The sequence below is a fragment of the Heterocephalus glaber genome, unplaced genomic scaffold (genome assembly GCF_053883595.1).
Source record: "Heterocephalus glaber isolate CG9 unplaced genomic scaffold, H.glaber_assembly_v1.0 deba00000122, whole genome shotgun sequence".
NCBI lineage: Eukaryota > Metazoa > Chordata > Mammalia > Rodentia > Bathyergidae > Heterocephalus > Heterocephalus glaber.
The window spans coordinates 88,399,076-88,424,101 of NW_028258138.1; the positions used below are offsets into that span (position 1 = coordinate 88,399,076).

General features: G+C 47.5%; 1 protein-coding gene, 3 non-coding genes and 1 pseudogene across 8 annotated transcripts in view; 3 read left to right on the forward strand and 2 right to left on the reverse strand.

Moving 5' to 3' along the window:
* Slc28a2 (solute carrier family 28 member 2) overlaps positions 1-16,635 on the reverse strand; it is a 52,953-nt gene extending 36,318 nt beyond the window's left edge. For 3 of the 5 annotated variants that reach the window (XM_021261633.2, XM_087181292.1, XM_087181281.1), the window contains exon 1: positions 14,768-16,634. The gene's annotated coding sequence lies outside the window, so the exon portion shown is untranslated. Of the gene's footprint in view, positions 1-14,767 lie in introns of all 5 variants that reach the window. The other 2 variants (XM_021261637.2, XM_087181323.1) reach the window with 1 other exon arrangement.
* Positions 9,085-10,086, forward strand: LOC101708119 (molybdopterin synthase catalytic subunit pseudogene; annotated as a pseudogene).
* Positions 16,636-21,650: 5,015 nt separating the features above from the next.
* On the reverse strand, positions 21,651-21,722 carry Trnah-gug (transfer RNA histidin (anticodon GUG)). The gene has a single exon. It is a non-coding gene; the product is annotated as a tRNA-His (tRNA).
* A 501-nt stretch (positions 21,723-22,223) lies between these two features.
* Positions 22,224-22,295, forward strand: Trnah-gug (transfer RNA histidin (anticodon GUG)). The gene has a single exon. It is a non-coding gene; the product is annotated as a tRNA-His (tRNA).
* A 1,039-nt stretch (positions 22,296-23,334) lies between these two features.
* On the forward strand, positions 23,335-23,406 carry Trnah-gug (transfer RNA histidin (anticodon GUG)). The gene has a single exon. It is a non-coding gene; the product is annotated as a tRNA-His (tRNA).
* Positions 23,407-25,026: the final 1,620 nt, after the last annotated feature.

Genomic DNA, 25,026 nt, shown 5'->3' on the forward strand with positions numbered 1-25,026 from the left:
GACGCGTGCGCATGTCGCCTGGAGCAGAGGAGAGTGAAGTGTCCGTTACTCGGGTTGTGATACACTTGGCACAGAGCCTGAAAGCACAGAGCATTCAACAGGGGCCGCTATGGTGTCCTGCCAGAGAACTCGGGAGTCACTGGATAGAGAGGGCAGGAGGAAAAGGAAAAGGGAACAATATGGGGTCTCAGTGTGAAGAGCAGCCCGGTGAGATCTTTTTCAGAGGTGGCAATGATTGGGACAGTTCAGAAAAGGAACCTTCAAGCTAGGTGTGGAGGTACACGCCCCTAGCCCCTGCATGCTAGGAGGCTTACAATTTCAAAACCTGCCTGGGCAATTTAGCAGCTTAGCAAGAGCCAGTCTCAGAAAAAAAGTCGGGGGGCTGCGATATAGCTCAGTGTGAAGGCCATGGGTTCAATTCCCAGAACTGCCAAAAAAAGAAGGAAAAAACAGCAGGGGTCAGGGGGGACTTTAACATTTGCTGTGCTGAGCTACAACTTCACCCTCCTTTCCTCAAATCTTCAGTAAAATCTGCTAGACACAGCCTGGTGTCCGTCGTCGTTAGAGAGTTCAAGATGCCAGGTGGTATTTTAAAGGCAGTGGGAAGAGAGGGGAGATGAGGGGATTGATAATAGAAAAGATAGCCCACTCAGCAAAGCTAGAGAGAATTTGGCAGAAGCAGGCAAGCAAAACCAGAGCTGGCAAAGAGGCCAGCCCCAAGAATTCTCTGAAATATTGGGGTTGCTGATGATTTCTCTCCATTATATAAGAGATGGGAGTTCAAAGTGACTGTATTTAGATATTGAAGGACAGGGTTCCCTGAAGGCCACAGAACTTTGGGGACATCCAAGTGGCTAACACATCAGTCACTGGTGTATTGTTACTGCTTGTTGTGTGTTATGAACCCCAAACCATACTGTAACCTTGGGATTGCAGGTGTTGAACTGAATCAGTATGTACAAGGTATGATCAAAATATATGGTGATGCGCTTGCTTCGGCAGCACATATACAAAATATATGGTGAGTGTTACATTTTTAAAATGCATTACAGTGAAAGACACATTGCCATAAATCTCTCTCAAAATACCCACGACTGTGTGCACCTTCAATACACTTATCCCATTGTTCTTGCCACTTTCTGAAGCAGTTCTGGAAGTCCTCTTTCATAAGTGTCTTCACAAGATATGAGCAAAAATACCATGAATGCTGCTGTCAAGCACCGTGCAACAGAAAGGCAGCTCATGAAAACATGACACTGTGTAGCCGGGGATTTAGCTCAGTGGTGCCACCGGCTACCTCCCAAGCACAAGGTCCCGAGTTCGATCCCCGGCACCAAAAAAAAAAAATGACACTGTGTTGTGACTTCCAGCTCTTCCCCAAAGTCACAATGACCATGAAAGGGACACATTCTGAATTGATTCAAGACATCAAGAGAGCCATAACAGAGTAACAAAAGACCCTCAGACACCAGGCTAATATGAGCCTTTTAGGCTTGGTGGTATCACTCCTAACCTGTTTGTAGGCCATGATTAGCACTTAAAATCTGCAAAAGAAAAAACTGTATTATGTACATGTACCAACTCCCCACGATGAATATAATCATTATTCATGTCCTGCAAACAGGTGCTACTAAAAATAGTTGAGTTTTTTTAATGCACTAAAGACAATAAATGAATCCACAGAGCTCTGCGGCGTTGGAAGCTACTGAGGCAGGCACCAGAACTGAAAGTTTTTCTGGTGAAAATTCAGACTACCAGTCCAGGAGTACTGAGTGCCTGTTTTTTGTCTTTCCTCAAAGGAGCTCACATTTATCTCCCAGGCCAAAAATGGAGAGGCTAGATAAGATTTATGGGGGGGGGGGGGGTAATGGTATCTACAGAGCTGTGGAATTCAATGAAATAAATGTGAGCATTCAATCCCATGCAATAAAGAAAAGCCATTGATGCATTTCATTGGAGAGATTTTCAGTAAGCATTGTTCTCCTTTTTCTTCCTTCTGGGCCTTCCCTTCTTACTCTGTCCCTAATCTCAGGTTCCAGATTCACCCTACTATACCATATTCCTTTTTCTCTGTCTCTTGCACTCTGCCCACTGTTTAATCACTGATCCTTTCCCCAGGGGGCCACGGGGCCAACTCAGCATCTGGGAGACCAGGGCTGGGATGGGGCTTCGGACAGGAAACTTCAAGAGCCAAACCTATTCCCAGGTCCAAAAGTGACCTCCTTGGAGCCAGGAACTAGGGGCACCCAATCATCAGTTTCAACCCAAATGCAAATTAAATACAAATTACAGAAGGCCATTATTTTGGGCTGAGCCCCTGCACAGACCAAAGTAAAAATCAAAATGGAGTCACTCATGCTAAGGTGCCAAGCTGGTCAGCTGACCGAGGAAATCAGGATTAGAGAGATAACAGCCAAATTTCCCAAAGAGGCCAGTTTCAGTTGGCATAATAGTTCCTGCTGCCTTCATCCTTTCATTAAAAAGCTAACCTAGAGCAACCTTGATATGGGAAATGGTATCAGGAGATGAAAGAGAACCTCTAAATGATATAAGGGAAATGTTGTAACTCTCAACCTGCTAGATGTCTGATATGCCGAGTTCGTGTTAAAATCAAAGAATGAATTCTAGGAACAACAGAGGTGAAGAGTAGGAAATATTTATTGAGGGGGAGAGACACAGCTCCTGAGAAGCAGGAGGGGCCCGAATGAGTTGCTGAAGAACCCACTTCTCAGATCAAGTTTTACAAAGCACAACCATGTGAGTACAACGTGGATCACAGCTATGATCAACCAATAAGTAATCTTAGGTAGCACTGATCCAATGGGGAAGCAAGTCATGTAGCAAGTGCACAGGGAACGAACAAAGAACTCTGCAGAAAGGGATGAGTCTGAGGGTCTTGGTCACCCACCCAGGTGACTGATGTCTATCTAGACTTCATTAGACCAGTTGTTACCCCTTCTCTCCAGCCTGGTCATTCCATCTTTATCTGGAGGCCTGGCCTCCAACAGATGTGCCTCCAGCCACAGTTGTAAGGTTTTTATCTTTGGCCTGTCTCTCTCAAGGGCCCAGCCCTATCTGACTGCCTACCTGACTTAGCCTGACGTTAACCATTCACATTCTGTTCTCTCTCAGTCCTCGCCTTCCAAGGAAAGTGACTGAAACAACCACTCTGCTTTTTATTTTTTTGTTCCCACTCTCTTCAACCCATTTCTTCTTTTCTTTTCTTTTCTTTTTCAGTCCTGGAGTCTGAACCCAGAGCCTCACCCTAAGGTACATCCCTGCCCTATTTTATTTTTTTGTTTTGAGGCACGGTCTCACTAATGGCTGGGCACCAACTTTCAATCCTCTTACCTTAGCCTCCCAGGCAAGCCCCCTTTTCTATCTATAAAATCAACTTCCTGTGCTCAGCTCACTGGAACTCTTATTCTGTTTTGTGGAATGCAGCACTGCTGGATTCTAGAATTGAAAATACAGCCAATAAATTGTATCTTTCATTCTTTAAAGCTATAAATATCCTTCCATGTATTTCATGTAGGAACTGAGACAGAATATTAAGTCTTCTTTAAAAAATAATATGAAGTCATTTTTAAACAAATTCAGAGCAGCAATTTCTTTGCTGAAACCAATTTCTTGCCAAGAGCTGTTGTTTCCTCAAGGAGTGTGAACATTATGACATTGACTGTCCTACACAGAGGAGTGACAAGGGGCCCCTTTCCCCAAGTGATAATCCCAGGTTTGATTCTTTTGTCAAAAGACAGGGCTCCCTTTGTGATCAACAAACCCACAGGATCCCGCAGCATATTTTCTAAGGAAAATGGCTGTTCAGATCTATCATATAGAATACATTATATTTTTGTTGCATACCATTTTAAATTATATATTATATAAAATACTAAAGGCAGAGCTAGGCATAGTGGCCCATACCTGTAACCCCAGCACTCAGGAGGCTGAGGCAGGAGAATTCAAGGCCACCCTGGGCTACAAAGTGAGTTTAAGGGAGCTGAGGTAAGTGAGCAAGGGAGCTGAATTAAGCTTTCTCTGTTGCTGTGGAATGACCTCCATTCCCCCAATTTATCTGTTGAAGCCTTAACCACCACCACCACCCCAGTGATTCAAGCCCACCCTGGGCAACTTAGTGACTTAGCAAGACTCTGTCTCAAAATTTAAAAATCCAAAAGGGCTGGGCATGTAGCTCTTTGTGAAAGGGCTGAGCTCAATCCCCAGAAACACACACACACACACACACACACACACACACACACGCACACACACCATTAAAATGTGATGAAGTCATGGTGTGACCCTATCTAATCTGAGAGGATCCATTCCTTGGGAGAAGCTAGGCCACAGAGCTTGTCATTGCCTCAGCATGGGAACCCAGGCAGAAGGTGACAGACAGCATGAAGGACAGAAGAAAGCTGAGCAACAGAGACTCAATCGGCTAACTGCTCCCCAGTGCTTCTAGATTTATACTCAGAGTTCAAACACGCAGACGCAGCATCCAGCCACTGTGTTTGGGCCACTTTTTCCTTGCTGTGTATCCTTTCTGTAACTGTGTATCCACCCACATAACTGGAATGCTTTCCCCACACCCATGGGCCCTTTGCTGTGTTTCAGATTAAACAGATTCTGGGGGACATGAATGCTAGGAACATTGGTGACACCTAGAGAGTCAGGTTCTGACCATAAAAGGGGTTGGCTTCAGGGATCTGCAGCAAAACAATGTGTTACTTGGGGGAGGAGGATACTATTTTAACAGCCTTCTACAAATGAGCAGGTTAGCTAGTTCCCTCTGAGGGGCTCTGGGTAAAGAGAGGTATTTAAATTAGGGAGAAAGGAGGTTGGGGAGCCCCGGATGCGAAAGGTTAGGAGTGTCTGCAGTACATGGAAACTGAAATCAGCAAACCAGGTTTGCTAACTAGACAATTTTCCCACCTCTCCTAAAAGATATAAGACTATCACTAAAGTACTTGCTGGGGCAGCATGAACCTTCGCACAGGTTAACAAACAGTTTACAGCATTTAAGATAAAATTTTAAATGATTAACTGATTTAAATTAAGGAAAGGGGCCCCAGGGCTTGGGGACCAGATCAGATTAGTCACACAGGACCAGGGTGGGGAAAATACTGGGAAGAGGCTGAGGCGGGAGAAAGCCCTGGTGGAACTGGCTGGGTAGGGGGGAGAGGAGGCCAGACTTGACCACCAGGCAACTGTGCGTTGATCAGCACCAGGTCTCGGGGGAGCTCCATGCTGAGCAGCGGCCCAAGCTCTCTTGCCCTTTCCAAGCTCATACACAGCAAACTCTTGTGCCCCAAAGTCAGAGAGATTGGGCTGGGGATTTAGCTCAGTGGTTTCGCTGCCTGGTGTGCAAGTGCAAGGACCCGAGTTCAATCCCCGGTACAAAAAAAAAAAAAAAGTCAGAGAGATCACTAGAAATACAATGTCTGAAACAGTTATGAAGTGTTATCAGATTTACTGTCTGCGTGCCGTCTAACCGTGACCTTCTACCTCATTAAAATGTTGCCCCTCTGGAAATGTTTTAGGGATCGTCACCTTCCATCATATTCTGGAGAATTACAAGACAGCTCTGTTGTCTCCTGGCTGAACTTTCATTGCCTTGGTAGTTGCCAGGAGAGCAGGCCCCTAAATCACTCAGCAGAGTGTCAATTATTTTTCCTGAGAACACTGACAATTGCTAGTGTTTCCTCTACCCAAATAGCCATTCACATTTACCTGAATAATTTATGAATATGGTTTATCTATAAATAAAGCATTCTAATAAATTTCCTTTCCAAGAGTCATGAAGTCTTCACCGCAGCCTTCTGAGACCCAAGGCAGCTAAAGGAAATAGGATGACACTGGCAATAGACGCAGGAACAGAAACTTGCAAAGCCATTGCTGAAGAACCAGAAACCCTGACTCCCTCTTGAGCATGTGGTTGTGAGGTGCTGAAGCAGGAATGAGACACTTTTAGTCTGAGAGCCAATTTCCATTTCCTGTGCATGGAGCTCAGGCTACAGCTAGGTTGCAGTGGATCTCCTGGCTATCTTGTGTGCCCCCTGGAATTATGCTGTGCTCACCTGCTGGCTGACTCCTCTAACTGCTTTGTTTAGGGTGACATTATTTACACAATCTTGATTAGATGAAGTGAAGATTAAGAGAACGATAAATTTTAAGATGAATCCCATCTAACCCCTTTATTTAACAGATGGAGAAACTAAGGCCCAGAGAAGGATGTAGAGCTTTGAAGAGTAGCCCCCCAAAAGATGTCTAAGTCCTGATCCCTGAAACCTCCACCATGATGTTATTTGGAAAAAGAGTCTTAGCAGACGTAATAAAGTTAAGGGTTTCAAGATAAGATCATCCTGGATTTAGCATTTACCCTGTGTTAGCTTTCTTTCACTGCCCCAAAATACGTGACTCAACTGTAAGGAAGAAATACGGATTTTGGTTCACAGTTGAGAGGTTTTAGTCCATGATGGGCCGGCTCCTTGGCACTTGGGCCTATGGTGGGCGGAGCATCATGGTGGTAGGGCCCGGGGACGCAAAGCTGCTCACCTCATGGCAGCCCGGAAGGTGGAGAAGGGCAGAGGCTGAGATCCCAGGGCCCAGGGACAGAGTGTACCCTGCAAAGATGCCCGCAAACAGGCTCCACCTCCCTGAATTTCCACCGCCTCCCAATAGCGCCACCTGCTGGGACCAAGCCTTCCAAACTCCAGCCTTTGGGGGAGAATTAGATCCAAACCCTCTCAGGCCCTAAATCCAATGGCAACGACCTTGGAAGAGCAACGCGGAGAGAGAAGAGAACAGACAAGTAATGTGAAGGAATGCAAGCGGGAAGCCACAGGGGATGCTGAGAGAGGTAGGAAGGGGTGTCCCTCACACCCTTTGGAGGAAGCACAACAAAGACACACCTTGATTTCAGGCTTTTGGCTTCCAGAGAGCACACATTTGTGTTGTTTACAGCTCCCTGCAGTGTGGTCCTTTGTTACGGCCCCAGCCAGAGGAAACACAGCGCCCAAAGGTCAACACTAGGCTGGGAGCCGGGTCTCTGGATTGCCTTGGTCTTGGGTTTGTTTCCCCACTACCATTTCACATCCCCTGACTTCTGATCTGTCAGAGACACAACAGCCTTGCGCTCCTCACTGCTAAGAGTACAACTTCCGAAACAGAGGTTATGGAGAACACTGCTTCCTGAGTAGATGTTCAGTCCAAGTAGGCTTTCTGGGCTCAGAAGTAATAACTCTGACTGTAGTGTTGAGCGTGGAATCGTAAGAGAGAACTGAGCAAATATGGCCAGAAGGATAAGCCAATGGACTCCAACAAAGCTCTCGGAACATAGGTAACAATATCTAATGCACAAGATAAACGTCGCAGTCTGGAAATTTTGAGCATATGTTCCAGACATTCTTCTAGGCTCTGATCTCAGTGGCAACACAGGGAGCTCAGGGGGGCAGAGGTGAAAGAGCTGCATATGAATGCCCACAGTGGGATCGTGGTTATGAGGTGAGATGCAGGGCGGTGGTCAGCAGAGGGGTTTGAGCCCCAGACACCCTTGTCATTGGTTAACCGTTCACCATCTTCCTGGAACCAAAGCAGTCAGTGCCTCTGAAATCGTAACTGAAATAAGTCTGGATGTTCTGAGCCCCACAGTGGCAAGCACGCAAGGTAGCGTTTGTCTCCTCCCATTCCCCTCTCCTGTTCTCACCCAGCTCTGCCTGTGTGGCCCCACCCTGCCCTCTGGCATCTGGTTGGGTTTAGCCAGTGGGAAGCACCGGCAGGAGATTGGGTATCTGTTATGGTTGGGACCTAAAATAGCCTCCAGGTGCTCATGGCTTCAGAGGTGGGCTTCTGGAAGGTGAGTGGGTCGTGGGGCTCTGATTTCACCAGTGGATCAATCCACTAATGGGTCCATAACTTGCTGGCGTTATTGGGTGGTGATAGAGACGGGAAGTGCGGCCTAGGTGAAGGCAGCGGGTCAGGGGAGCGTTCTTCAGGGACTGTCTGGCCCCGGTTGTCCCCAGCCCTTTCCTCTCCCTCTCTCTCCACCACACCCTTCTGTGGAGATGTTTCCGCCTTGCCACAGGCCCAAAGGTATGGAGCCAGCTGACCATGGACTGACCCTGTGAGCCACAATGGATCTTCCCTCCTTTAAGTTGTATTTTGTCACAGTGACAGAAAACTGGATAACTTGATGTCTTCCGGCCCGTTTCTCTGGGGACCATATTGCCTGCTCAGGGGCTCACACAGGGGCTGTCAAGGTGGGGGTTGTGCAGTGACGCTGCAATGGGAACTTCTCACTGAGACCCACCTGGCTGCTCCCCTAGTGACTGCCACATCTGCCAATGGCAGAGACCGATGGCAGGTCCCCAGTGTCACTCTCCTCAGCAGAACCACCCACCATCTGGTGGCAGGCTGATCGCATTCCTTATTGTGGAGGGGGTGGGGATTCGTGGATGGACTTGACACTTGCTCTGGATGAGGTGTCCCTTAGCCCTTCAGTGTCCCATGTCAAAAGGTAAGGGGCGGCAACAGTGGTACAGTTCGGTCGAGAGCATGGAGGTTCACACACCCAAGAGTGAAGGTTCAAAAAGAGCCAGGAGAGGCTGAACTGCAGGCTGAGGGGACAGGGATGTCAAACAGGGAGAAATAAAACTACAGATACCGACTCCTGCCTCTTCACTAATTCAGAAATGAGATTTTTGTCCTTACTTTATTAGGTATCTATTTCTGTTTATTGCTTAGGATCTTTCTTCTCTCTCTGTGCACTCAGCCCTTTCATATTAGGTGAGTCAGTGGTAGTTTCTTGTTTTATTTATTTAGGTTTTTTGACACAGGTCTCACCATGTACTTCAGGCTGGTCTTGAACTCACTGTGTAGCCCAGGCTGGCCTTGAACTCAGCAATCCTCCTGCCTCAGCCTCCTGAGTGCTGGATTACAGATGTATGCCACCACACCCAGTGGAACCTTATAATTTAGTTTTTAGGGTAGTTCGGCCTTGGGGTCGTGGGCAGGATGGTACCCAGCTCCAGGTTGAAGTATTGTATTTTGCAAAAAGTGCTGAAATAGCAGGAGTTTGTTCAGAGACCATTTCTGTGCCATAAGAAATAAAAGTGTTGCAGCTTTGGAAAGAGATAGAAACTCGATATCCTGGATTGGCTGATATTAAAAATCAGGTGATATTTGCTGTTCGTGAAGAGTATGTCGAGCTGGGAGATCAGCTCCTCCAGCTGCAACCAGGAGATGAAATTGCCATTATCCCCCTAATTAGTGGAGGATAATGTTTTTCAGCCATGTAGGAAAAATATGGGTGAAGTTGAAGAGAAATCTAAAGACATCATAAAATGCACTGCTGAGAAACTTTCAGTAGATGAAGTCTCACAGTTGGTGGTCTCTCCAGTGTGTGGTGCAGTGTCCTTATTTGTAGGGACTACAAGAAATAACTTTGAAGGGAAAAAAGTCATTAGTTTAGAATATGAAGCATATATACCAATGGCAGAACATGAAATCAGAAAAACTTGTAGTGACATTAGACAGAAATGGCCGGTAAAACACATAACAGTATTCCATAGACTTGGCTTGGTTTCACTGTCAGAAGCATTATTGCTGTGTCCTCAGCCCACAGGGCTGCGTCTCTAGCAGCTGTGAGTTATGCCACTGACACTCTAAAAGCCAAAGTGCCCGTATGGAAAAAGGAAATATATGAAGAATCATCATCATCATGGAAAAGAAGCAAAGAATGTTTGGGAGCAACTAGTGATTAATCCCATATTTTAGAGCATTAAATCTTAAATTTGGCAAATTTTCATTATTGATAATCTTTTGATTTTTCTTCCACAGAAAAGATAGTTTCCTGAAGCACAATCTCTTAGGTTTTACCAATGGATCAAATAGAAGAAAAAAGAAGGAAAAATAAATGGTTTGGGGGGTCTAAGAACTAGAGATGGGGAAGAAATGAGATCATTTAACTGTGAGGAAAGATGTCTGTGGTAGACATACCCTTCCATGATGAATTTCTAATTATCCCTCAACTCATATTAAAGTGAGGCCCCTCCTCGCCAACTTTAACTGTTTCAGAGAGACCTCTTTGTCCACTAGCCCCAGTGCATTGATAGTGTTATCATCAGGGATGCATTGTAGAAATATTGGGAGAACTGCAAAGTCACTGTCAGACGATTTCGCTATTGTGTGTGTTATACATTTTCAGAACTTATATATTAAAAAAAAATTAACTCCATGATTTAGTGATAAACCTAAAATATGGAGACTTCTAATATTTTAGTCTATGATTGTACCATCATACTTGTTGTATTTTATTAGTTATTATCAGTAGACAAGTTAGCATGAAATTGTTAAGAAACTAACAACAGCTGGGAATTTAGCTCAGTGGTTCCACCGCCTGCCTCACAAGCGCAAGGTCCCGAGTTCGATCCCTGGTACCAAAAAAAAAAAAAAAAGAAAGAAACTAACAACAACAGGCTTTGTGCTAAAAAGTTACTTAATGTTTAAAATTTAACATGACTGTTAAAGGAAATTATATTAGGGAAATTAATATTGGAGAAATTACATGATTTCTAAAGTATTTGTGGGTATTTTTCTGGATACTAATGCAACCTTGTTAGTGAAGTTATTAAAAAATAAATTTTCTGTAAGATTTTTATACTAGAGCTGGGGATTTAGCTCAGTGGTTTCACCACCTGCTGCACAAGCTCAAGGACCCGAGTTCAATCCCCAGTACCAAAAAAAAAAAAAAGATTTTTACACTAAATGATACAGTTTTTGGTTGATCAGCCTATATACTCCCTTGATAGATTTGAGTATATAAGTCTCATGCTTTTTTTAAAAAAAGTTATCAGCCTATTGAGGTATATTTGACAAATAAAAATTATATATATTTAATTTAGTTTTTAGGTTACAGGATATCAAGGGAGATTGTGACCAAAAACAAAAAAGAATGACTGTTGTAGAAAGAATGATTGGTAGGGGCTGGGGATTTAGCTCAGTGGTTCCGGTGCCTGCCTCGCAAGCACAAGGTCCTGAGTTTGATCCCTGGTACCAAAAAAAAAAAAAATGACTGATAGGACTTTGGATCTCCCCTTTTCTTTTCTTTTTTTTTTTTTTTTTTTTGGACCGGGGATCAAACTCGGGACCGCATGCTTGCAAGGCAGGCGCCGGAACCACTGAGCTAAATCCCCAGCCCCTGGATCTCCCCTTCTGAGGGAAGATGGTGGGGTCATCTTCATTTCTAGAAAGATAGTCTTGGAATGTTAGGCAAAAGTATTATGTTGTTGCTATCACTGCCTGATCATTAAATGTGATCTAATTAAATGGTATAGATGGATGCTGAGTACCTAAAGCAGTGAAATACACCAGACAGCTAATGGCCTACCATTTCTCTTCTGTGTTTCCCAAGAATTAGGAAATCTGGGAAATGTTTCCCAGAACCCTTTGTCAGCCATTTTCCATGTTAGATTCCACAAGTGAGCAGTACTTGCGTGACATTTGGGGGATGGAAGAGAGGCAATGCTGTTTTTATTTCCCTGGTAGCAGTGGGCAGATATATGGGCTCCAGCACATACCAGGGGCATAGCCACAGACAGAGCCGAGGTTAAAGGTTAATAAGATAATTCTATCACTAGCACTTAAAAATTTGAAGAACAAGACAAATTTCTAGGAAAATATAACTTTCCACAATTGGCTTAGGAAGAAATGGAAAGCTCCAAAAATCTTATCAAAGAGTCATGAAAAATCTCCCCACAGACTTGTGTTTCTACCTGTGAGACATTAACTATTACGGTAACTTCCCTTCCAGAAAACTAGAAAGTTGGACAAAATATATAAAATGTCAGTTTTCAGACACTGGACAACAGCTAACATACTTGATTTGATTGAAAAATATGGTGAATGTGTAAATTTTAAAAAGTTTGGGCTGGGGATTTAGCTCAGTGGTTTCGCCACCTGCGGCACAAGCGCAAGGACCCGAGTTTGATCCCCAGTACCAAAAAAAAAAAAAAAAGTTTATTACCGTAAAAGACACATTGTCCTTCATCTCCTTCAGAATCCTCCTCCTTATTTTGTGAGACCAAAAGTGACTCTATTTTGCTAATGTGAGACCAGAATGACTCCATTTTGTCCAAAATGGAGCAGTCTCCTTTGTTCTTTCAAATTAATGATTAAATGTGCTTAATCTGGGACAAAAGACATGATCTGTAACTCAAGATTCCTAAGCTCATTACTCAGCCATCTGTTTGCCCTAGAAACAAGTGTCCCAGGCCCACTATCTATAGGACAATCTGTTAACGTGCTGACTATCCACACAAGGTGGTCATGACCATTAGTCAGGATGTCTGCTGACCATCAGTACGCGACAGTAGACCACTAACCTTTGTCCCCATTTTTCTCGTAAAAACCTATACGTAATCCCCTTCAACCCCCAATGAGCCTAGCCAATCAAAATTCTACACTTCATACTTGCTAAATGTTAACCAATCATATGGCTGCTAATGACCGAAGCTTGTTGTAACCTCTATAAAAACCCTGCTAATTTGGAACTCGGGGCTCTCAATCTCGATCCGCTGTGTCGGTGACAATTGAGAGTCCCTGCTTAAGCTTGAATAAATGACCCTCGTGTGCTTACATCGGAAACGGCCTCCTGGTGGTCTTTGGGACTTCGTAATCTGGGCACAACAATTTCAAACACACTTGTCCCATGGTTCTTGCCACTTTCTGAAGCAACTCTGAAGTCCTCTTTCCTAAGTGTCTTTAGTTGCGGTGTCATGGCTGCCTCGATGTCCTCAGTCGATTTAAAACATCTACCTTTCATGGTTGTTTTGACTTTGGGGGAAAGCCAGAAGTCACACGGTGCCAGATGCACTGAATAAGATGGATGAGGACGCAGCATCATGTTTTTATAGGCTGCCTTTCTGTTGGATGGCACGCACCAAAAGTATTCACCATATTTTTGATCATACCTCATGAAGACACTCATGAAAGAGAACGTCCAGAGTTGCTTCAGAAAGTGGCAGGAATGATGGAATAAGTATGCTCAAACCAACAGGAAGCATTTTGAGGAGAATTAATGGCAATATGTCTTTTATTGTAAACAATCTTTAAAATTTCAGCATTCAGCATATATTTCACCACATATGTTGACCCCTCCTTGTATAACTGTGACCCTTGAGAAAATCAGAACACATTAGGTGAGCTTTGTGAGTCCTCAGTTTACAGAGAGGGAGAGCTATGGAGGACTCGTTTTTGAATCTAGCTGAGTAATAACCTATGTGTGCACTGGGCGAAACACCAAAATGTATGTACCCAGCCATGTAACGTGGACAACTCACGCAGAGCTGAGAATTGTTCGTGTTGCTACTGGCTGGAAAGATCAAGCCTTAGAAATGGGGATAAGTTAGCCCTAGGGTAAACATGTCTCTAGAACTGATCTAAAGAAACTGGAAAGCAAGCCTTGGAAGAATCCAACCGACCCCACGTATTTAACAGAATCAGTATCCACTAAAGAAATACAACAATCCACCGCCTGCCTTGCAAGCACAAGGTCCCAAGTTCGATCCCCGGTACAAAAAAAACAACAAAATCCAGACTTAATATGTGAAATTCAGAGTCCAGCATCCAATAAGAAATTATATCTAAAGAAATGAGAAAATATGAACCATAACCAGAATGAAAATCAATCAATAGAAATAGATTGAAAAAACTATAGATAGAAGTAGAAAAAAGAACAGTAAGTCAGCCATATGTAAGTACTGTATTTTGAAAACATGTAAAAGATAACACAAATGTAATAAAAGCAATATAGGACACAAATGTAACTTGTACTGATGAGAAAATAGACCAAGTAGAGTTAACAGTTAGTTGGCCAATTGCAGGCTACAATAACAGTGGACCTGAAGACATAGTGATATGAATTATCCAGAATGATGCAAAGAGAGAAAAAAAGAGTTTACAGGCCAGGCGTGGCAGCACACATTGTAATCCCAGCACTTGAGAGGCCGAGGCAGGAGGACTGCCGAAAGTTCAAAGCCAACCTGGGCTACACAGTGAGTTCAAAGCGATTCTGAACTGCATAGCAAGACTGTCTCAAAAAAACAAAAGAAAAAAAAGTTCCCAAAGGTAATCAAACCTCAGTAAACTACAGGACAATATCGAGGAGTCTATTATCCACGAAGTAAAGTCCAGAGGAAAAGGAGTGGTAAGAGAGACAAGAAAAATGTTTTAACCAACAGTAGTTTAAAATTCCCCAAATTTAGTGAACAAAGTGGATTCAAGTATCTCAACTTAAGCCAGATGTGGTGGTTCATGTATGTCATCATGTATGTAATCCCACTGGGAAGGCTGAGGTAGGAGGGTCTCAAATTAGAGACCAGCCTGGACTACATAGTGTTACTGTGTCTCTAAAAACCAAACCAAAACAAAGATCTCAACTAATCCCAAGTAGAATAAACATAAAAAAGCACATACAAAAGCCACATCGTAATCAAACTACAGGATGCAAACGATAAGGAGAAAACTTTTCAAAGCAGCCAGTGGAAAAAGACATTACATAGAAAGGGACAAAGATAAAAATTACAGTTTTCTCATCAGAATCAATACAAGCAGAAAATAACAGAGCAACATCGCTAAAGCCCTGGAAGAAATAGCTGTCAGCCTAGAATTCTATATACAAGGAAATTTTTTTTTCAAAAACAAAAGCTAAATAGACCTTGAGAGCTTGCTTGGAGGTTCTACCAGGAGGACAAAGCTACTCACATACCCGAGACCCAGGAAACGGTCCTCCAATCGGGGGGGTTAGAAAGACAGGTGCAGAAGGCAAGTCATTATCTCGGGAGCTGAGAGAAAAACAGGCGCAGATCCCGGCCCGAGTAGCGGCTCACAGGAGGCATCTCCCTTCCCTTTCTGGAGACATCAGGGTGAGAGCAAAATTCACACAAGGGCTGCCTGCCACTGCAAGACCGGGGTGGCTTCCATCCCTCCACAAAAGCACATCCAGTTCTGGGTGTGGCGACGAGGCAAGGAAGGCCGTGGCTTCCTGTGAACACTGGCTTCCACACCCCAGAGGGCAGCAACTTCCAGTGCGGTGGTCACGGTGGCATTTCAAATCAGGATCCATTCTCGCAACGTTCAGCGGAGCCATTGTTTCTTAAGGTGATGAGAGAGAAGTGCTGCTCTCTGGAGAACCCCCACCCCTTCTTTTGGGGCACAGGGAACTGTCTGTCTCTTCCGCCCAGCGTGCAGCTTCCAGGGGGCACACATGGAGGGTGAGGGAGGCAGGGGACACACACATAGCCAGCCAGATCAGCTGAATCAACCCCGGAGATCAGTGGGGTGAGAGATGTTGCAGCCAGATCCCCCTCACACCCAACAAAGGCTAAATGAAGACATTTTCAGACATCCAACACAGGAGGAAATTTGTCGTCTTCAGACCAGCAGTACGATGTTAAAAGAAATCCTTCAGCAGGACAGGATCTCCCAGGGCTTCTGGGAGGGAAGGGAGAAAAGTACTAGAGACAGGAAGCCAACTAATGCACATGGAGCAGTGTGAGCAAGCCACTTGGCATGGGCATTAGTTGCACATCTCAGGGGAAAGGCTCAGCTAGCAAATAAATGACTCTGGGCAAGAAATATCTTATAGGGCTTTGCAACACCCTGTGATATACGAACTTTAAGAGCAAAGAGATGTTTATTTGAGGAATGACAGGTGGAAGGATGGATGGATAGGTGGGTGGCTGGATGGATGAGTAGATGGATAGATGAAACTTGAGTTCTGAACATCCAGAGGATCCTTGTGGGATGGGCTCCCTTAGTCAGAAAGTGGTGTCTTCCAAATTAAGTCTTTTCCAGCCTCAGTTCTCCACACCCACCTCCTGGGATCCAGCACCCCCTACTGGAAATCCAGGTCTGCTGCCTCCTCCCTCAATGCAACCCAAACATAGGCAGGGTGGTGACTTCATCTCAGATCACCATCTGCTCACCCTCAAAACCCAGAATCAAGTATCAGGCTGGGGATGTAACTAAGTGATAGAACACATGCTCAGCATGAGTGAGGCCTCGGTTCACGCTCTAGCACACCGGAAAGCTTTGAAAACCTCCATATGGGCCCCTTCGGCGAAGCTCAGTAGACTCAAGCAGGTAGGTCCCTTCCAGTAACCCAGGTGTTCGCGAGGTGAACGATGAAGAGCTCTATTAGCGCTGTGGATTAGAGCAGCACCTCCCCAACTTTTGTGTACAGATATATCAACTGGGGAGATTTTGATCCAGTAGTTCTGTATTATGGGCCAAGTTTCTGAATTCTGAACAAGCTTCCAGATGCTAGTCCAGTCCGCTGGTCCATTAGCAGCCCCTGCCTCTGTGGTGGCCTGCTGCAGCAGCTCAGTGCACTAGAAGTAGCCAGGGAGTCACGGGGTTGACCCAAAGCTTAAACTGTTGTCTCCTTCATGATTTGCTTCCTAACATATTTATATCATCTTATGGTTTATATCTAGGTCTCCCTGCAAAGCCTCGTGTACTCATAGGTGGGATTTGGGGAGGTAATTGGGTCACTGGGATGTGATACTCATCTCATCGTTGGGTTAGTCCGTTGGAGAGTTCGTGGCTAAATGTGTCGTTGGGAGGCGGGGTCTGACGTCTGACCGGAAGAGGCGAGTTGCTGTGGGTGTGGCCTGGAGGGTCTAGCCCCTCCCCCTCGCCGTCCCTGACTCTGTGCTTCCCTCTGGTCTGCCTAGCCCATCTGCCCTCCTGCCCTTCCCTGGAGCCCTGGACTGGAATCTCCGGAACTGTGAACCAAAATAAACCTCTCCTCCCCTAAATTGCGGGTGTTGTGTATTTTGTTCCAGCAATGAGAAAAGTAACTAAGACACCAAAAACATATTTTGTTGTTTAAAGCGTTTTTCCGGAATTGTTAAAACGTGTTGCACCTTTAAAAAAAAAAAAAAAAATCAGGCCGGTGGGGTGGTGCACACCTGTGATTCCAGCCCTTGGGAGACTGAGGCAGAAGGATCGCTGTGAGTTCGAGGCCAGTCTGGGCTACACAGACCAGACTGTACCACAAAGTGAAACCCTGTCTCTAAATAAATAAATAAACAAATAAATAATAAAATCTAATAAATAATAATATCCTTAAATTTAAAATACTCAGAGGTGATATGTTTTCTTTGAAAGTAAGTCAAAAATTATTTTTTAAAACTTTATTTATTTATATTGTTTGATTTTGTTTTTTGGTACTAGGGATCAAACTCGGATCCCTGCACTTTCGAGGCAGGCGGTGGAACCACTGTGCTAATCCCCGGCCCCGGTCAAAAATAATTTTAAACTGGGATGTGATGGTAAATATTGAGGTGGATTTACTCCTCATAGGGGTTATAAATTAGTCCTGAGGATAATCCCCAAACAGCAGTTCCAAAAAAATATTTTGGGCGGCTGATTGCAGTAAGCAGAATGCCTACTTTGAAAAAAACACAAGTTAGGATTCTAAAGTTCCACTGTGTTCATCTTTAAGGAGTTGGTTTATTGGGTCCTATTCCTACCTGTTTGTTTAATAAGACTTCCGTAGACCTCAGTCCCAAGCACCGTTGTTTTACAAAATATGAACTCATTCCAGGAAGCAGCCCTGCCAAGGAGAGCCACAGTGCAGCAGCGGGCTTGTGAAAGGCTGGGCCACGGATGCTGGGACGCAGTTGGTTGGATCTCCCCAGGTTTGAGACAGGACCAGGCTTGGGAAAAGAGGGTCTTATGATCTGTCAGACAAGCTTCACGGCAGCTCCAAGACACAAAGGCGGGGGTATATGGACCTGCCTTGGGAAGAGCGATTCTAGTTTCCAGGCCTGCCTTGAGGAGGGAGCTGTGAGCCAGGAGCGGTAGACAACAACATATGCATATTACGCTAGTGCTTGTTGGGCTCCCCAAAAGTGACCAACCAAGCTCTGGGGCTGCTCAGGAAACAAGAGGCTCAGGAGGGATGTGAGTGTTTGTTTACTCTCAGCCTCTCATAAGTCAGCATCGCCTTTGGCAGGCATCAGAAGGATGTTGTCTCTGCCAAGGAGAAGGCCCTGAGGACAGACAGTTCCCTGTGCCCCAAAAGAAGGGGTGGGGGTTCTCCAGAGAGCAGCACTTCTCTCTCATCACCTTAAGAAACAATGGCTCCGCTGAACGTTGTGAGAATGGATCCTGATGTGAAATGCCATCGTGACCACCGCACTGGAAGTTGCTGCCCTCTGGGGTGTGGAAGCCAGTGTTCACAGGAAGCCACGGCCTTCCTTGCCTCGTCGCCACACCCAGAACTGGATGTGCTTTTGTGGAGGGATGGAAGCCACCCCGGTCTTGCAGTGGCAGGCAGCCCTTGTGTGAATTTTGCTCTCACCCTGATGTCTCCAGAAAGGGAAGGGAGATGCCTCCTGTGAGCCGCTACTCGGGCCGGGATCTGCGCCTGTTTTTCTCTCAGCTCCCGAGATAATGACTTGCCTCTACACCTGTCTTTCTTCCTCCCTCCCAAGGGGAGAGCTGCGCCTCAAGGTGAATCAGTATGGGCAGGCCAGCTTGTAGAACTTAGATCAGCTGTTGGAAGTCCGTGTGCAAGCAGCGAACAGCCCGTGAGCAGCCCGGAGACTGGGGGAGACCTGGGAGGGGCACCTGATTCCTTGTCGCTGCCCTGCAGTGAGCTCCTCCCCTAAAGCAAGAGCAGGTTGAGACCACCACAGACTCAGGGAGTGGAACAGCTGAAAGGTCCCCGAGGTCCCTTCTGACTCAGGCTCTCTTGCGTGACCCCGTCAACAGGTGATCTTCTACCCTTTGGCTTGGACATGGCCCCCCACGAGGATGTCATCATCCTGCAGCTAATGTGACCATTAGCCAGTTCTTTGTTTTGTTGTAAAAAAAAAAAAAAAAAAAAGAATTCATTTATTCCTCAAAACAAGGCTGCTTCCCTGCTTCCATTTCACAATGAAGAAACTGAGGCAGAGGCATGAAGTCACTTGCCCAGGGTCACCAGCTGGTGAGTGGGTGACTTCCCCACTTCCCTTAGTGAGAATAGTGAGGGGAAGGATGTCACCTACGGTACCTGGGGGTCTACTGTATGCACAGTGGGGGGAAAGTCCAGGCGACTTAGGGTGGAGACTGGACGTGGGCAGAGAGTGACTAATCCAGCCTCTTTGTACAAAATGGAAGCCTCAGGAGCTGGAGTGTGTTTTTCTGTTGCTTGCTCTCTCTTAGCCTTGAAAGGTAGGAAGAGCTCAGACTGTAACCTGGGGTATCGGGGTGGATGGGGCAGTGGGCTCACATTCCCAGCATCAGAAACCTCAAAACAGTTTTAAAAGCAAGAGACCAAGGCCAGGAGGATGGCCTCAGTCAGGGGCTACTGAGTCAGTGCACCCAGAGATAAGAAGGCACAAGGGAGATGAATCCCACCGTCCAGAGTCTTAGGAGTATAAACCAAACCCCTCAGGGAGGAGAACAAGGCCCAACAACTCCCAGGCTTGTGCAGAGCAATCCTGGTCCCTACAAGAAAATCTGACAGGAAGTCAAGTCATCACCAAAGTCTACCTTCTGGGATGAGGCTGCAGCTCAGGGGTAGAACTTCCACTTAGTATGTTAGGTCCTAAGTTCTAACCCCAGCACAAAAAGACAAATGAGAAGTTGTTGGGAGCAATGCTGCATAATTCTAGGGAAAAATCATTTGGTTAGCCTAGTTCTCTTGCCTACAGCCAAGCTACAGAATAACTCCAGTTTGGCCTCCAGTCACAACTGAGACTTCAGTGATCCAGTGATGCTGTGATTCTCCAAGACAAGAAACATCCTGGGAGAACAAACATCTGCTCAGTTCCTCGTTGTTCTTGGACTGTTAACATCTTGTTTACCCGAGATGGACTGAACTCTCTGCAAGCCTTTTGTTACACCTTGTTTATCCCAATGTGAACTACTGAACTCTCTGCAAGTCATTTGTTACATTTGTTTCTCCCGATGTACTGAATTCTCTGCAAGTCATTTGTTACTAGGTACTGAATAAAAGGTGTGGTAAGCTGGGGGCTTTTGTCTTTGCCGCCCAGAGCAGCACTGATCAGACCCAAAGCTCAGCTTCTTCTCAGTCTCATTTTTCTACCTTTCCTGTAATTCGCCGTTTGCTGCCGTGGCTCACAGGAGACCAGGACTCACTGCAGAGGTTCTGGTAACGTCCCCTTCCCCTGTCCCCTACAAGAAGTCATGACTTTGGGGCCTGAAATCAGAGTAAAGAGAGTTCCGCCTTCTCCTGCACACCTGGCCTGGGAGGTGGGTGACTAGAGGGTTCTTGGTTGTTTGTACCTGTAATATTCAACGTGACAGCTCCCAACTGTCTCCCCAGGCTTGGAAGCAGCTCACTTGCAGTGTGGCTGTTTGGAGAGGGGCCTGAGGAATAGGCTTAGCACCTTTCTGTTGACCTCTTCTTTTTATGTTGGTGATGTTGCTTTTCTAGATCTACAACTCTTAAATCAGTCATCCAAAGCTTGGCAAGCTCTCAGCTCATCGTCCCTGTTCTGTCCCACTCAGAACACTCTCATGGCCTGAGCTGACTGGCTGTGTGGCTTTAAACACCACGTCGAGGGAACTGTGAGCAGGAGACCCAGGCAAGTCACAGCCTCCCGTGGTGCCTCCATTTTCTGTGCTCCTCAGTAAGTCTTGGCTGACAGATGAGTCCATCTCTCCCTGGAACGGGAATGCTCCCGGCTGGCTCGGCCACCCCCAGCTCCCCTGGGAAGAGCCAGGAGGCTTATTCCTCACTCTGTCCTTTCCTGCTCCCTCCTCTTTCTTTCCCTGCTCCACAGTGACACAGCAGCCACCAGCCTCCTGAGAACCAGATCCGAAGCTCACTTCCACGTTGCCTAATGCCAAGTGACAGACCTGAATTTGTGGAGCTTGGGTTTTTTAAGTGCACATAAAGCAAAGCAGCAAATAGAATCTGCTGTAAACCAGAAGCAGACTGGAGGGGGGATGTGCGGGGGGGGGGGGGACGACGACACCCTGTCATCTATGGGCTGTGGAGATGGGGCCACAGACCCCTCCTTAGCACCCCCTCATGGTGGCTCCAGGAACCGTAGCCCCACTGTGCTCATAGTTTTCACAGGATCGGACCCCAAAATGATTCGGTGTGTTTTCTAATCGGCATTCTTCTAAGCCGTTCTTTAAATTTTATGTTGACCTGTTCACAGCACATGACTATCACAGTCATGCCGGGAGTTGGCACGCATCTTCTTTCATCCCCTCCCCTTCCCCATGTCTTGGTCCCCTTCCTCTTTGCGGAAGACCCGTATTGGTTTTTTTGCACACTGTCCCTATGATGCCTGAGCCCCCAGATGTTGAAGTTTTAGCAAGTGTGAGGCTTTGGAGGACCCAGGAAATGACTCGGTCATTGACAGAGGCCAAGTGAGGAAAGAGGGCCACACCGAGTAGATCCAAAACTAAGATGATCACTTAAGGGGGAAGACGGACGAGGCTGGGTGGTTCTGTAGCAAACGAAGAATTTAAAGGGAGGGCGCAAGGCGGTACAAGGCCTGTTGTTCGTTCTGCCCTGGCCTAAGACCTGCGAGAATTAGCCTGAGAAGAGTATGAATTAACTTCAGAGCGTGACTTGAGACTAAAATGACGCCCTTGCCGTGCCATTGTTCCCACAATGCCGTGACTCGGATTCGAACCGAGGTTGCTGCGGCCACAACGCAGAGTACTAACCACTATACGATCACGGCGAGCTACCGGGACGCCACGGGGGTGGGGTGCCCGAGGGTGGCTCTTCTCGCCCGGACAGCTGCCGCTCCAGCTTTTTCACCGTCCCACTAAGTACCAGCGCCTCCCCCGTTCGGGCCCCCACGCCCACTCCGAAGGGGGACAGCGCTTCAGCCCCCCAGTCCCAAATGAGCGAGGTGTGCAGCGCGAGAGCGAGGCTTCAGAGAGCTCCGGGGACTCCAGGCCCGCGCTGATCGGACAGCTCGGGTCCCTGTCACGCTCCCCGCGCCCTGGCCGTCACGCTAAGCCCTAGCTGCGACCGGGGCTGTCGCTTCAATTCTGCTAAGAAGGGTCCTGACCCAGCCCATGCAGCCTCAAAGGCGGCGCAGCCCGGGAGCCTGCAGCGCAGCAGCCCAGCGGGTGAGGAAGGCGGGGACAGTGACGCGAGCTGACGCGGCGGGGGCGGGGCCTGCAACAGAGAAGAGCGGAGCTGCAGAGGCTTGGCCCTCGGTCCCTGGTAGCTCGCCGTGATCGTATAGTGGTTAGTACTCTGCGTTGTGGCCGCAGCAACCTCGGTTCGAATCCGAGTCACGGCATTGTAAGGACAATGGCACGGCAAAGGGGCTGTATTTTGTCGCTGTCCTCCGTTTTTATCCTGAGTGTGTAACATCCCGAAAACGACCCCAGGCCCCCTGGGGTCGGTTGCGGCCGACGTTAATACCGGCTCGAGGCCAATGGCCTGCGGGAGGGAAGGCGTCAGCTCCCGGTGACCACGCGGCGGGCGCAGCGCGGGCTGGGAAGTGTCCGATTCCGGGCCCGCACGGGGTGCCCCAAGGCCCGGCGGGAAGCAGCTCCGGAGGCGGCTGGAGCGCGCCGGGCGGCCAGGACCGTCCAGGGAGCCAAGGGCTTGGAGGCTGCAAAGTGCTGTGGTTGCCCCCACTTTGTAGGTGCTCCCCCAAGGACCCCACACCAGGCCGCCCGCGACCCGGGCTGGGGACGGAGGCCGAGAAAACGGCGGTTTTCCGGAGGCCCACAGTGAGCCGGGGGCCGAGGGGCCCCCCCTGAGTTCACGTGTCAGAAGCCGCCTGCACATTCTCGGCTTTGCAGGCGTCCTCGGGCGGCTCCAGCGGGACAGGCCCCTGCGGCCCGGAGCTCGCGGAGTGGAGTCGGCGGCCTGAGACTCGGGGAGCGGGAAGCGCGAGGGTTTGGGGGAACTGGCCCCGCCAGGAAGCCGACCGGCTCTGCAGGCTTCACCTCAACCCAGAGACCGGGATGGGTCTCGGCGAGGAGCGCGCCCGCAGGACCAAGTCCCAAGGCTGCGCAGGGAGGTCGCCAAGGGACCCAGAGGGGCCCCCAGGACAGCCGAGCTCCGGCCTTCCCCGTCCCCCGATGTCCCAGCGGTGTCCTCCAAACCCCACCCCTCTCATAGGGAACCCAGTCGCCGCACCATAGCCCCCGCCCGGGACGCTGGGCCCAGGCCCCAGGGGAGGCTCCCGAGTAGCCCGTGACAGCGCGGTGCGCCTGCGCAGCCCGGCTCGGCGGGAATCCCGCCCCGTGGTGACGCAGGGCCGGGGAGGGCCTCTGGCTGTTGAAGACGACAATGAGAGAGCCGCTCCTACAGGTCCCCGGTAGCTCGCCGTGATCGTATAGTGGTTAGTACTCTGCGTTGTGGCCGCAGCAACCTCGGTTCGAATCCGAGTCACGGCATTGTGGGAACAATGGCACGGCAAGGGGGCCACATCTCTTTTCTTCCCCAGAGCTCTTTTTATTGCAGTTCGTGAGAACCCGAGCTCACTTCAGGCAGCCGCTGCCTGCCTCTCGCCTGCACACGGGGCCGCCCGACCATCGCCACCTCCAGTCATTTTCATTTACTACTCTGAACACCGCTTCGGATCAGTTTTGATCTCTCTCCTCCAGAAAATCCATGTCTAAATCATTCCATGAAAACAGCGCCCCCGGGACTTTGTGGCTTTTTTTCCCCCTTTCGAAGCATTTTTTTGAATTAGGCCGTTGGTTTCTAAACAGGGGATAGATGTACACAAGGCTAGTATTATTGATTGCCGGTTTCCAGTATATCTTTCCTGACAGTCCCTGTGTAAACAAATATGCAAATATACTCCTCTTTGCTTTTTGCATAAAACCCAAATGGTCTCTTCCCTTATTTATTTATTTTTCCCTGAAATGACGTGATGTGACCAGAACTCCAGGTGCCAGATTTTCCTGGGGGGGACACACACCCTCAGGGAGCCTCTACCCATCTTAGGTTTGTCCTTCATCCTGACTCCAGGATGGAAAGAATGAGAAAGGGATTCTTTACTGTATTCATAAAAAGTAAAATAAAATAAAATAAACTTTGGGTGGGAACCTGGGCCCTGTTGGGGAAAGCACCATTTTGATTTCTGACTGGAAACGCACCCTGAATTTGGAGTATGGAAGAGGAAACTGACTTCGCCAACCATCCTGGGACCCTCCGCCCCCTTCTCCCCCTTCTCTGAATGTCAGCACCCAGCTGAAGTCACAAACCACAGAAGTTAGAAAAATCAAGGCCTTTGACAGCGGGATTGGCTGAGGCTTGTGCACGGTATATGAAGCACACACCCTTTCCAAACTAAACCACTCAACAGAATGAAGCTGCCAGGTTTGCTTACGATTGTATATTGTGTTCTTTCAATAAAGAACCATATTATTTTCACATTAAATATAAATAGTCTGTGATTCCACTAAAAACTATGCTCCCATTTTTCTAGTAACATATAGTCCTCTAGGTCTTCCCTCCTTTTTTCCTTCCTTTTTCTACCCTTGCCAAGGCCATGACCTGGAGAAATATTCCACTGACTGGAGCTTCTGCTAGTTGACTCTGACTGGAATATAAGCCCATGACACTGGGTTGGTGTGATGTTTCAGGATAAGGCAGAAATCAGAAAGTTTTTGAGAGATCTCCCAAATATTGGTAAATATTGGCAACTAAACACTTAGTTGATCAAAACTATGTAGGAAACCAAAAAACGTGACCCACTTAAGCTCCATCCTAGCATCTAGATTCCCAAGGAACAGAGTACAAACCTTGGAAGGAAGGTAGCATACAGCTGCCCTGTCCAGGGAATGGACTAAGCCAAAGCTGGAGACAATGGCAAGGAATAGTGCTCGGGACAGGACTGGCCTTCCGAAGCAGGGAACAGCAACCTCCAGGGAGAAAAGGGACTCAGGATGCAGCCTTGGGGTGAAGGGAGGCATGAGAACACACTCCGAGGGAGAGGCTGAGTGACATTCTTAGGAAAGATTGGTAGAGGACTTTAAGGATCGGGGAGATCAGACTCAGGTGTTAGA